Genomic DNA, 13897 nt, shown 5'->3' on the forward strand with positions numbered 1-13897 from the left:
AGAGAGATGGGAAATGCAATGAAAAAAGGTTGAGAGCCACATGTGAGCCGAGGGTTTGGTTCAGGGTAAACAGATTTTTTTTTATGCGTTCAATATCGGCACACATTTACCAAACTTCTAAGCTTGGCTACATTACTAAAGTGTGTAAACAGTCTGGTTAAAAAAAAAAGAAAAACAATTTTTACCCATCTAATAGATATTCTACAGGGCTGTTTCAGATTTGAGCTCAGCCATACTGGGAATTTCCTCCTGTTTTCAGATTTTATGCAAAGCTGAGCTGAACGTGTCTCAGGCCTGTTTCTGTACAGGACACAGTGACTACACTGATATTGATTTTTCCATCCGGGTGCAGCAAACCAATGTGTTTCTGGTGTCTCTTTACTGGGTGCACAGAGAGGAAACTGATGGGTGTACAAGCTGTTCTGAGTAGTTTTATGATTCTCTTGTGTCGGACATTCGGTTTAATAGGCGATGACCAGATTTTCCAGCGGTAGTGATGGACTGTAACTGCTTGATTTCTCTGGCCTCAGTGCCGACTGCATATATGGGAAGTTGTTTCCCACAGTTGTCACTAATCCCCTGGATCCAGATCATTCCACAGGGTTTGTTTCATCAGTCCAGAATCACCAGACAGACCGGCCTTTGATCACCACCCAAACAACAACCTACACTGTTACTGGCTGTTGATATTTTTATGATGAAGATCCTTTCAGGATTAGGCTCAACACATATGCTTATTCATTTACAGATCACAGGGAAGACGATGCATAATTCACATGGTAGCACCGAGCACTCTAGGAAAAATATAAATGGATTAATCTGCAGTGTTTTGTGTTTTTAATGAACATAGTTATTGACCTGTGAATATGTCAACATCAGTAACCCCACAGTTTGCATATAATGTGAAGTGAGCGCCGTTAACAGATTGTCATTTATATCCAAAGGACAGTGTGACCATATTGTTATCAAAGCTACACAGTAAATAACCCATAAATGATCATTTGGTACCAATAAATAATACAGCCTGTGATTTACATCGTAATCTCATTGCATGAACTAGGTGACAATAAAATAGAAGAAAAAACATTATAGAGGAACAACTGGACATTTTAAAGGAACAATAAATGATACTCAAAGTATCTCTGTAAATACTCGACCCTTCTCATGTGCACAGCTATGAATGGTTTCTATTGTGATCAAATTAGGTAAACTATAATAAAGTCATGTAATAATAGATGTAAGTGGATCAAACACAGCTAATTCTTAATGTTTAATGAGGAAGGTAAAATTATTATTTTCCTATATTATTTAATTACATAGTAACAATGAGGTAAGAATGAAGGAAATAAGTGTAAATAATAAATAAATAAATGCAAAATAAATACATTTTGGGAATGAAACATTTACTTCTGCATTTTTCTACATTTACTTCTGTATTTCTGTGTCTGTATGTTAATTGTATAGGCGGTCCTACCTCAGTCTAAAGCCTGATTGGTTATGCTGAACTTTGACAACACCGGAGCTGTTGAATCAGATATAGGCCGTGACTCAGAGGTCCTGAACCAGGGAACAGGAACCTGAGTGGAGAACACTGCAACATCCACATTGGTGTGGACTTTGAAAGGGTTATTACCAGGGGGAGAGGGTCTATCAAAGCGATGCTATCAGGTTGCATTATGGGGGGTGTAGGATGTCCGCTTAAAACCTGACCAGATCTTTTTTATTTATTTTATTTATTTATTTATTTTTTAAAAATCTGTCTCTTGTAAGTTATGAAAGTGTAACTCCCTTTAAAATGTGTCTTTCTTCTGCTATTCTTGTGTGTGTTAGGAGTTCGCCAGTTTGTACTATATGTAAGAAACAGTCTGCCGTGTGGACTGTGGTGGCAGCAGCTAATAAGGCTACAATGGAAAGAATAACAGCAGCACTGATCCTATTGACTGAGAGAAAGTGGGATACCCCCCGCCATGATAAGTAAGTATGGGACTGTAAACAACTCTACAGGAGATCAGTGCTGCTCGGTCACAGTCCTGGTCTGACACAAAACCCTGTTCGGTCTGATTAGCCTGGTGGATTAATTCAAATGTGTAGATTAATGATGAGTGGGGGCCAGGGAAGCCCCTAGTGATACTTCCTACAGCGTAGAGATGCCCATACAATGCCTCACACACATACACAGCAGACAACAATATGTCAGTGTTCTGCGCTCCTTATGTTCAGCTGGGTACACAGTGTTCTGAGAGCGGAGGAGCAGGGAGGGGGGAGGGAGGATGGGAGGCAGCAGCTATAGTCAATGAAATGCAACTAAAAGATGGGGGGAGTGAGGGAAGATGGAAACAGCTGTGACATGAGCAGTGAGCAGCCAATCAGAGCGCAAGAACCCTCGAATCCCCAGACAAGACAGTCAAGGATCAGAAGAGTCAATACTTTATTATTTATGACTGCTCATGAGGGTGGTCTCATACAATAATAATCATTTTAATAATAACAATCATAATAATAATGATTACGTATATATGTATATATATATATATATATATATATATATATATGTGTGTGTGTGTATATATAAATATATATATATACAGTATATACAAATATACATATACAAATATATATTAAATGTATATATATATATATATATATATATATATACAGTATATGTATATGTGTGTAAATCAGTTCTGTAGTTTTTGTGTAATTCTGATACACAGGTGAAAACAGAGGTAATCATGTTTTATTTGGTTTGACAAACAAAAAAACAAACACATGACACGTGTTCTCTCAGTAGCCACAGAAGGTTTAGGTTTGAGTTCAGTTCAGTCTGACCTGAGAGATGTAAGACACATGTGCTGCTGTCTGATGATGTGTTGGCCGTGTTTTCAGGCCTGCTGCCAAAGAACAACATGTTCCTGAACATATATAACAGGAGGGTGGGGCTCAGCCCATGCACACACACACGCACACACACACGCACACACACACACACACACACACACACACACACACACACACACACACACACACACACATAATAATACATAAACAAACACATGTCAGCACATGTCACACACACACACACACAGACACACACACACAATAATACATAAACAAACACATGTCAGCACATGTCACACACACACACAATAATACATAAACAAACACGTGTCAGCTGGCTCTCAGTATAATGTAGTATAAATCAGTCCTCATTCAGTTTTATATATTAATGATCTTACTTTACTGAGGTAAAAGATCTGAATACCTCCTCCCTGATTCTCAGTGTAATATATATTTACAACAAAAAAAGTCTTGTATGATTCACTGCACGGCCAAACTTTTATTTACACACTATCTTTATTATTTTCTTTTGTGTGTGTGGTGAGATCTGTACATTTAAGGAGCAGCTCTGTTGCACAATGTTCAACTGTCCAAGAAAAACATCAATATTAAACTTATGTGATAGGTGGGCTTCGGCTGAGTGATGCCAACAATTGTCTTTCTTTTGCCTCTTTCACAGACACACACACACACACACACACACACACACACACACACACACACACACACACACACACACACACACACACACACACACACACACACACACACACACACACANACACACACACACACACACACACACACACACACACCAGGTGACTATTGTCTCATTAAGAGTTGATATAGGTAGGTAACACTCAGCTTTCGGTCTTGGTGCATTTGGAGCCATGTGGCTGAGGAACAGGCTCGGCTCCTGGGAGGCATGTTTTACTGATCAGTTTTACCTTTTTACTTTTACTACTACTTTAAACAACCTGCTGCCCCAGGCCTTGCGGGCTGGACGACCTGTTTCGAAGGTATGATTTGTGGCTTATTTGAATTCTGGGTGACACATGCCATTAGGTAATGTGAGCGTTTGTAACACATTTTACAGGTAGCTGTTGTGCTGGAGCTCACCACAGAGAAGGCACTGGAAGTTCATAACCCCACTGAGGTAAAAGTTGTCTTGTATAGGTCCATATGTGTATATTTATAATGTTTATTTTTGGTTTATATTATACTGCAGTTGCCTTGATTGCCCTGTGGCTCTGACTCTGGAGCCAGATACTGCATTGTTTGAGGTAAATGACCTAAACTAAACTAGAAGTTATTTCTCCTGTTAGGCAGATAGGGTTGTGTACTGCTGGTGCCCCTCTTCCCTTCATTGCATGTGGTGCTGTGATGTAACTGTGTGCACTTTATGTGTCTTTCTTGTGTGGTTTTGTTGTGTTTAGGTGACGGCCCACGTGTGTGTCTGTGATGTCCGTGTATCTGTAAACCCCCTACATGTCTGGCATCTACAGATTCTGAGGTGTGTCACAAGTTAAATTTATCTTTTTCCAGAGCATCCATGGCAGGTTGGCACATGCAGCATTTTTTTAGGATTGTTTGTGATTTTTTCATGTCTGAATTAAATCTCCCTAACTCTAATTTGACCGTATTTACTGTCAAATAACAAGTTAAAATCCATGTCTCTGTGTTCTTGTGACTGTCTATGGGAATCTATTATCCAGCTGTGAATTTAGCTTTCCTAGGTGTTTTTTAATCCCAGGTAACAGATCTACCTTGAGGCCTACTGGCTTTATTAATCAGCCTGGGTTACACTTACATTCACACAACTATTTGGCAGAAATGAATATTTGATTTCAACTCTGAGAAATTGAATCTTTTTTTCTTGAGGGCCAGCTAGCAGACCTGCAGAGAACTGAAAACACCTGAACAAGTTTACAGGTGGGCTTCTTGTCAGAAGCTGCCAAATGCTCACCAGCAGCACCAGCTGCTCTCTACCTGTGTCTGTCAGCTGGTGGGTACAGTGAGTTTGAAACCAGGCTGATTACTGTAAAACCAAAACAATGAGCAAGAAGAGACTGACAGCTTTTTCAGAGCTGAGGGAACTGGTCAGTGATAATCCTCTGTGTGCTCGTCTAAGAAGCTGCAACTCCCATGATGCTCTGTCAGATCATGTTCTTGACCTTTTAACCTCCTAACTGTGGGTTTTGGTCGTCTAGAAAATTGCTACACTTGCCCTCCATTGCGCCTTCAAAATGTTAAAATTGTCTTAAAATCTGTTGGACTTTGTTGTGTGAGATGTTGTTTCCCCTCTGTTTCCTCTGTTTCCTGTTTCATCACTCAGACTGAAACTGTTTGGAAAGGGAAATGTAGAATGTGCACAATCAGCTTTAATCCCCGACAGCTGACCACGGGGCCGACACAAGCATTTTTGGGACCCCTAAATGGAAACTCATCGGCCCTCAGATCTTGAAATGTGGGTCCAACAGGGTGGGAAACATGAGCAGTCAGACAAAGGTGGTACACCTACAATGTTTATATTAATCCCTCAGTGCAGATGAAATGAGTTGGTTTATTTGTGGTAAAATCTCAGCAATCACATCAGTCAGTGCAGAGATAGTTAAAAGAGTTAGTTGGGCCTGTGATGCAATTACTTAAACATTTAGTAACATTTAGGTAATAAAGGATCTATCTTAAAGATCTTAAAGGATCTTAGCAGGTTGTATGCCTTCCATTACACAATCAGCTCATGCACATCGATCCATTACTAGACCAAATGTCAGTTTAAAAACATCCTGCTTGGTTTTTCATCAGTGTTGTGAAGCTGTGAATAGTCGCACCATCAAATGATTTCTTGATCTTCAAGTATTCCATTAGGTCCTCTACTTTCAATTGCATACTCTGATTTTCTATTCAGTCTAGAAATCTTATGAAGCGAAGATGTTCTCAATGTGCTGTTTGATGTAGTTAATGGGCTAATTAATGGGCCTAATGGCTTCTCTCTCGCTGCTGGGGTTTCTTCTCTTCATAAAAGAAGTATTGATGCCTTAAAATGTGTTCAAACAAAGCGTCATGGACTCTAATGACGGCATCAAGGTGTCTAAAGTACCTTTTTTATGAGTCATTTTGTGAAGGGAGCCGTTTGAGGGTTTTGTACCAGTTTGAAAAACAGCCTTGTTCACATACAGTTTTTCTATATTTATGAACGTGCATCATCAGCCTGAGAGTGGTGATATTTCCAGGGTTCTGGTAGTAGGGCTGTCACCTTTCATTCAAGGTACAAACTACTGCTCAAATGTGACAACCATTAACATTTCTAAACAACAGAGAAAGTCAATGTCAAACAAAATTCACATATCAATGAAAAACTCAAACTCATCTGAATAAATAAGAATTAAATAGTTCATCTTGCCTCCTTCACCATGTGACAAAGTTAGCAAACATGGGGCCCAATTTTACACCCGATCCTTGTCATTTTCCCATCCAGCACACTGTTTAAATTGCAAATACACTAGCACCCATCTGATCACCCGTGGGTGTGTTTGTCTTAAAATGAGGTGTGGTCAGGCGCATTGTTGGTGCACTGCTGTCTTGAGGCAGCAGAAAGCCATTGACCAACAAAAACCTTGTCTTATCAAGAGAGTAATGTGTGTGTCTACATAGGTGGGTGCACAATGTGCCTGTTACACACAAGCAGAGTGAGCTGAAAAAGTGCTTAGATATTGGGATAAGTCAGGTGGAACATTAGGAGACAGCCGCAGAAGGTCGGAGCTTCTTTGTGACGCGTGTTGTTCAACGTTGCCATGCCTCATGGATGTCCAAGAGTCACCCATGAAGATATCTTCCAATCTTACTGTCTTTTTACTACAAAAAATTCCGTCTTTGTATTCATCCACAACAGCTCAGCAAAGAAAAACTGTCTAGGGAAATTTGTATGAAAGCAACTTTAACTTGATTTGATGAGACAGACACCTGACGTCTAGTATGTTCAACAAAATCAAATCTGGAAACTTTAATCATAGATATGTTTGGTCGGACACTAAAAAAACCCCAAAAAACAAATCACTGAAGCGCTCCACTTCTTTGGCTTGAAGGTAGTCGAGTTTAAAGACACACAGTGACAGAAAATACAGACTGAATCCAATATCTGTATTCACACAGGAGTTTAACACATGGGTCAAACAAACAGGCTGCTGTCTCTCTCAGACCAGGCTGACCCACTTCTTCTGTGGTGCTGCCTTGTTTCAGGGTGGCACGTGGAGCACACACACACACACACACACACACACACACACACAGCTTTGCCTTCTGTTCATCCAAATCTGCTCCATCCAAATCTGTGTGGCTCCTCCCTGTCTGACTGAAAAGTAAAAATCAGATGTTCTGTTTTAACATCAACGTGTCGCAGCTGCTGTTCATAAGAAACACTCACTGTCTCTGGATATCAGCTGTTTTCTTCTGTTGGAAGTTTCTCTTGTTATTATCAAGAACCCTGATGATGGTTCTGATGTGTAAAACGTGAACTATACTTTTTCAGAGAGAGTATGAATGTGTGCCTGATCTTCTGTTTCATCTGTGTGTCCAGTGCAGAGCCGGTCCAGGGGCTCAGCAGAACAACAGGCGAATGGGGGGGGGGGGACTGTTTGCTTCATCGACAGAAAAAGTAAACAACTCTAAAACTACCTTATTTACATTTTATATCCTCTTTATTGAACAAAAGTATAACCACGAATAGCAGCTCTGAGCTTGTTAGCTGCTGAGCATGAATACAATGTCAGGTTGAAGGAACAAAGTAAAACAAAATGGAAATTCTGTCACGTTATCAGGCCAGAGTAGACTATGAATAAGATGCACTATTGCAGACCTGCGGCCAGTTTTAAAGATAAAGTATACTTTGTGGCCAGATCAAACTGATCCAGAAGCAGCATCCTTTGGAGTACCATGTCTATGAAGGTGTGCCAAACCCAAATTAGACGGTCTGGCCTATGAAGGATTTGAACAAGCACAGCTGGAGACGCTTTGCTAACCCTAACCCTCTTGTTGAGATGTTCATCCTCCTCTTTTATCACCATCAGCTCAGCCATGTTGTAGTTAAGATACAATCAGAGGTACCTTGGGTTTTTTCCTTAGTTTGGTCACTCAGGTTCTTCTGTGCAACAGCTTAGCTGACTTTAAGTGATTCCTTAAGTATAAGACTAAGACAAGGAGAAACCCTTAAATATTTAAGTGAACATTTTAAGGAAACCTTAAGTTGGACTTTAAGGAAAAGATCTCCCAAGAGGGAGCTCCAGGAGGAAACAGGCTGAGTGGCTGAGAGAAATCCACCATCTCATTATATTCTCCACAACATTGTTAGCACTCCAAAGCTGATGAACTTTGGTTTCCTCTGTTGTCATCAGGTATCACTGATTGTTACCATGGAAACATGGCTCTGGAGTCAGAGTAGAGCGGCTAACGTTTTAGGCTTCAAATAAGTCAGTCTTTATTTTTGGGAAACTACTTGCATTAGACTATTCTAATAACCAAATTCAAACCGCTGTACAGACCGGTCTAAAAGACCTCTGGGTGGAAGGACTTGTTGCTATGACAACTTTTGAAGAACAGAAAAATCCAGGCTTGTGTCAAATCGTACACAATAAAAGCAGGTTAACTCACTTATCCAGGTATGAAGAGCAGGCCCCACAAAATAAAACTGTTGCTGTTTGAGAAATAGAGTCAGTTTTATCATCTTTATCATCTCAGTTTGACCAAATATTTCCCACTTCACTGCGTATTCACATAATTATTTCTACAAAGTGTTGTATTATTAAACTGTATGTGTACCTCTGCTCTGAGTTTTCAGATTTTGAATGAGAAAAGCTAAAAGGTAAAAAAACTATGAGACATGAAAAGTCATGCGTCATCACTTCACCTCCTGCTGCAGACTGTGACCTCCGTCCTCTGACCAGGTCACTGCTTTATTTCCAACGCACTCTTCACTTCCTGACCTCACTTTGTCCCTCCAACACCGAGGCTGGAAGTGTGCACAGGTAAACATAGATCCCACTAATCCTAATCCACAGGCCTTTAATCTGCTGTGAGAACAGGCTATGGACGCACTCGGCCTCAACATAGCCCTGCCCGGCCTGACCCGGCATGGATGATGGTCCTCAGTAATCTTTCTGCTGAGGATGACGCAGCAGGAAAAAAGAGTCAGCACAGAGAGAGGACAGCTCAGATTACACAGCCCTCCCTGCTGTCCACATGTTCTCTGCTGATGAAGCTGTTGTTAACTTGTTTATTTTTGGGCTGCGTGGCTTTGTTTCCGTTGTGTTGTCATCTTGTTGTCCTTTCTCTTCCATTGTGTTGCTTCTCACAACATCACATGTTCGTTCAGTTTCACTCATGCATTTTTACCTCTGGTGCCGACCGGTTTAGCTCAATTTTCCATGACAAAAAAATGTTTTGTTTCTTCTGATTTTGTCCTCAAAATCTCATTAACAACTACATGTAAAAACAACTATATCAAAATAAGAAAACAATACATATTGTATATTTTCTTCACTGAATTGTAACAATCGTTGGATTTTAAAAATAATTCTCTGGTCATTACATCAAAGATGATACAAAATCTCAGAGACAGATGTGCAATAAGCTGCTGTTGGCCAGAGTTTCTGTTGAAAACTGTGAACTGTTTTACTGCAGTCTACAGTCTGACTGTTGATTGTGACTGCGATGGTTTGTGTTTTTAATATAGACACTATATTTGTCAAAGTACATAATAATGCACTTTCCATTCTTAGGAGATCCGCTCCAGCAGCTTCATCACCAAGGCCTGAGAGTCCACAGCTGACGAACAACACTGGGGCGGGATCATGGAGTGTGACATGAGAAACTTTTCAAGTAATAATAATAATCTTTATTTATTAACTTATTAAAGAAATACAGAAAGATTCCTTTCATTGTAAATGTTTGCTGTGTTCACCACGACCAAACCAAACTAAAAAGAAATACAACATGACAATGGCTCCTTTTGTTGAATCAACTGTGTTTTTATGTCCATTTCTATTGGCTTTATATCAAATTATACAAGCTCTTTATTCTCCAGATTCAGTCAGTCAGTCATTCAGTATGTTGCTTCAGAGTCAGTAGGTTCTGTAAACGTGGAACAATACAATAATGTGTTGACATACATTTTTTTTTTTAAATTTTTGAACACTTAAGTATTTTTAAAAGCAAGTAATCCAGTACTTTAACTCAATCAAAAATCTGTACAACTTTCACTTGTATACTTTCACTATGCAGACATCAGGCTTCAAGTATTTTCAAGTGAAGGGGACTCAGCTGTTAAACTTATATTTTGATACACCTTCTATTGTGAGATATCATTACGGTTTGATGATCTCTGCGGAGTATTTGTGTTGTGTATGAGCTGAGCTGTGTTCCTGTCAGACAGCCAAACAACAAAGTGAAACTCACTCCAGCTTCAGATTCACGTGATGATTCTCTGTAGGTTCAGCACTACAGCTGGCCTCTGTTGCATCGGTTGGTTTACATCCCCAAAAACTGTTGATTCATTTTTTTTTTTTTTTTCAATTTTTTAATTTTGAAATATTGCAAAAAAGTTTTTGATTTTCAGCTGAAGTGGAAATAAAAGTTGGAGCATCAATAAAAGCAAAATGTGACAGAGCAATGGAAACTGACTCAGTGAATAGATGACGTACATGAAGCATGGTCCCGTCACTTGAGGACATTAAAAATGGCAGCAGACGCATACAGATCTGTAACGTTCCTCAAATAGAGTGTTTTCCACCATTTGAGGTTTGACTGACACTTTCAATTATTTAAATGTTTTCAGTTAATAAATACGGTTGACGTGTTTGGTTTAATCGAACAGGAACATGAGCACCACCTGTTAATCTGGACAAACCAACTCCTAATATTCACATAACAGCAGCGGATGAAGCAAACACACTGTTACATTGTTCTCACAGTTTCATTTAATAATTCTTATTATGAAAATGCTTTAAAATTAAATGTGGGCTTCAGTGACTGAATAAGGTTATTGATGTGAGAATAGAAATAATTTACGTCTGTCTGAAAATATTTTATCTCATTTAATTCCAGCTCATGTTTGAAGAGTAATATCTACTGTATTACTGTTGGTGAGCATCAGGCAACACACATGACAGCAAATACATGTTTCAAAGGAAATTTCAGCAGTAAAAAATAAAATACAAATACACAATGTGAAAAATCAACAGCAAAATAACAAACAAATTTCAAATGGAATATTAAGGATATAAAGTGATGAATATGACCACTGACTGGATTCCTGAAGTGCAGACAGTTTCACAGGACAGCAGTTCAGTCTTTTGTCTGTGTGTGTGTGTGTGTGTGTGTGTGTGTGTGTGTTTTGAGCAGCAGCACACAGCGTTCAGTACACAATGTCCCAGCACATTCACAGCTCTGTGTCTGCAGCATCAAAACTGATGACTGTATGAAAGCTCAGCTCAGCCTGAGCCTCAGTGGCAGCTTGTGAGGAGCAGTGCTGCCCCCTGTCTGTCAGTACAGGAAGGACCACAGCCCCTCCCACCAGGATGCTGCTCCTAAAGTAAAACCCCAATCCATCTGTGACACAACATTTTATCCCTTGTGAGCTTGACGTAATTGTTTTATGTTAAGTCATCAATTTTATTTAAATTTATAGTCAATATAGTCTAATTAGTTCAAGGACAATTAACAAAACATGGCCCACATAATGCAAATTAGCTCATATTTAAATAGTTGAATGGACTAAAAAATGTTTGTAAGAATATGCACTAAAGCTATGCTGAACACATCCTTTAGTAAAAACTTTGTCAAAGCAACATTTTAAGGTTGTGTGCAATTTCCATTTCTTTCTTTGTGTCACTTAAAATCTCTGAGGAGAAACAAAATCTAAATTTGCGTTTAAATGTTTACATCAATACACCTTAAATATTTAATGTTAAAAATGATTGAATATGTGTGTACATTTGTAGAAATTTCATATGTACTTGTACCACTCATTAATGACACCTGCTCACCACCAAATACAAAGAAAGTAGTGGTTCCATGTGGTGTTTAGTCAGCACTCATTCAGTGTTAATAGTTCCTAATGACTGATGATTAAGAAGACAGGAAAGGTCGGTGTGTTGCTCTGTCCGTCTGTCCAGGCTGAAATGTTTCAGTTTGGATAGACCGCCATGAAATTCTGTTCACACATTCATTTTCCCCTCTGTTCAGTAACCAAATGTTCCCAGAAGTGGTTAATGGAGAAGGAGAAGCTGCAGCTCTGTGTTCAAAGAGTCCTGAGAGAACAAACTGTTTCACCTACATGTCATTTAGGGCAAGGACACCGAAATGCTCTAATAATCCCTCGGGAAACACAAGAGCATTTCAGTGACACCACAACCTCAGTTGTACTTTGACACTTTTAGAGCCTAGAATACTTTGATGGAGAGAGGAAATATTTTGTGTCAATTTTGCATATTTTTTAACTTGAAATGTCACTGATGAGTAGCTGACAGACACATCCAAGACCTAAACACACACACATACACACACACACACACACACACACACACACACACACACACACACACACACAATGCATGGTTTTCATTTTACTGTTCAACTCCTGCTGGAACTGTGAAAACTTCTGTCCTGTTGTTTGCAACAATAAGATCATCATCTTGCTTCTGAGCTGGTCTTTGGTTCAGGAGTTGCCGGGTTGCTAGAGGAGTTGGGGGCACATGAACTAAATGTGCTCTACAGCACAGATACAGACTGCTCCCTGGTGGCCAATGATCATCAGTCACCAAACAAACTGCTCATTCACTGGACTGATGGATCAATAAGTGATTATAAAGAACTTGTTGACCTTTGATCAGGGTCATCTTCACTCTCAAACATTTTTCCTCTGAAATTTGTTTAACTGACAGATCACCAACACTAACAGCTCTGTAAATCATCAGTGTGCTGCACATGTTTAAATGATTAGATTGAAGCACAATTCAATCAAAGTCAGAGTCAGTGAAGCAGTTTATTTATGCAAATATTGTCATGACAGCATTATTGTAATGTTTTTTATATGAATGAAAGATGACGTTGGTTCTTCCTGCATCTGAACATCTCCTCAAACTGTTCTGCTCATCTATGAGGTGCCTGGTGTATGTTATATATATTTGTGTCTCAGTTCTGAGTGCATGATGGGATATTTTAAGCAGAAAAAATGTGTTTTTTGTAGGCACAGAGATATTTCTTACATGAAATGTATGATTATCTTTAAGCAATAAATGTATTTGTGTGTATCTATACACACACAGTATTAACTGCTATCAGTCAGTTTTACTCATTTACCATCTCAGATTCCTCTGGCTTCCTCCTACAATCCAAAGACATGCAGAATAGGTTAATTGGTGACTCTAAATTTCCTGTAGGTGTGAATGTCTGCTGGGATTAGCTCCAGCCACCCTGCGACCCTAAAAGGATAAGCAGTATCCTGGCCAATGAATGAACTCTACCAGCCCAGTTTTTTGTTTTTGTCTGCACTTTTTTTCACTTTTGTCCTGAAATTACTATTCCTGACAAAAATATTAATCAGTGCAGCTTTAAGTGATCACCCGATATAGCATAAATAATATAAAACATCATAACAGCAGTAGGTTCTGTGCCACTATCCAGTGGTTATAATGCAAGAATACCACAACACACAACAGAAGAACCTCTGTACTGAAATGTTTAATAGGTGATAACTCTTCTCTATCCATAGTCATTTTTACTTCCATATGATGGTTCATATACATGATAATATCACAGTCATGAAGGCGTGCATTAATGAGAATTTTAGAATTGGTGGTTTAATCATCTCCAGGACCCTGTGTAAGAGCAGTGTATGTAAACAGACCTTTATGGACATTATTTATATACTGAGCTCAAAGCAAGAAGTGGAAGTGGAAAGAGTATTTTATAGGCCTATATAAATTGGACAGAGCTGAGTCTTCCTGTTCTAATCCTGCCTGTATTGGCCTTTATCTCCAGAGCAAATAAAAACAATGCTTCAGAT

The sequence above is a fragment of the Seriola dumerili genome, unplaced genomic scaffold (assembly GCF_002260705.1).
Source record: "Seriola dumerili isolate Sdu_G_001 unplaced genomic scaffold, Sdu_1.0 BDQW01000425.1, whole genome shotgun sequence".
Lineage (NCBI taxonomy): Eukaryota > Metazoa > Chordata > Actinopteri > Carangiformes > Carangidae > Seriola > Seriola dumerili.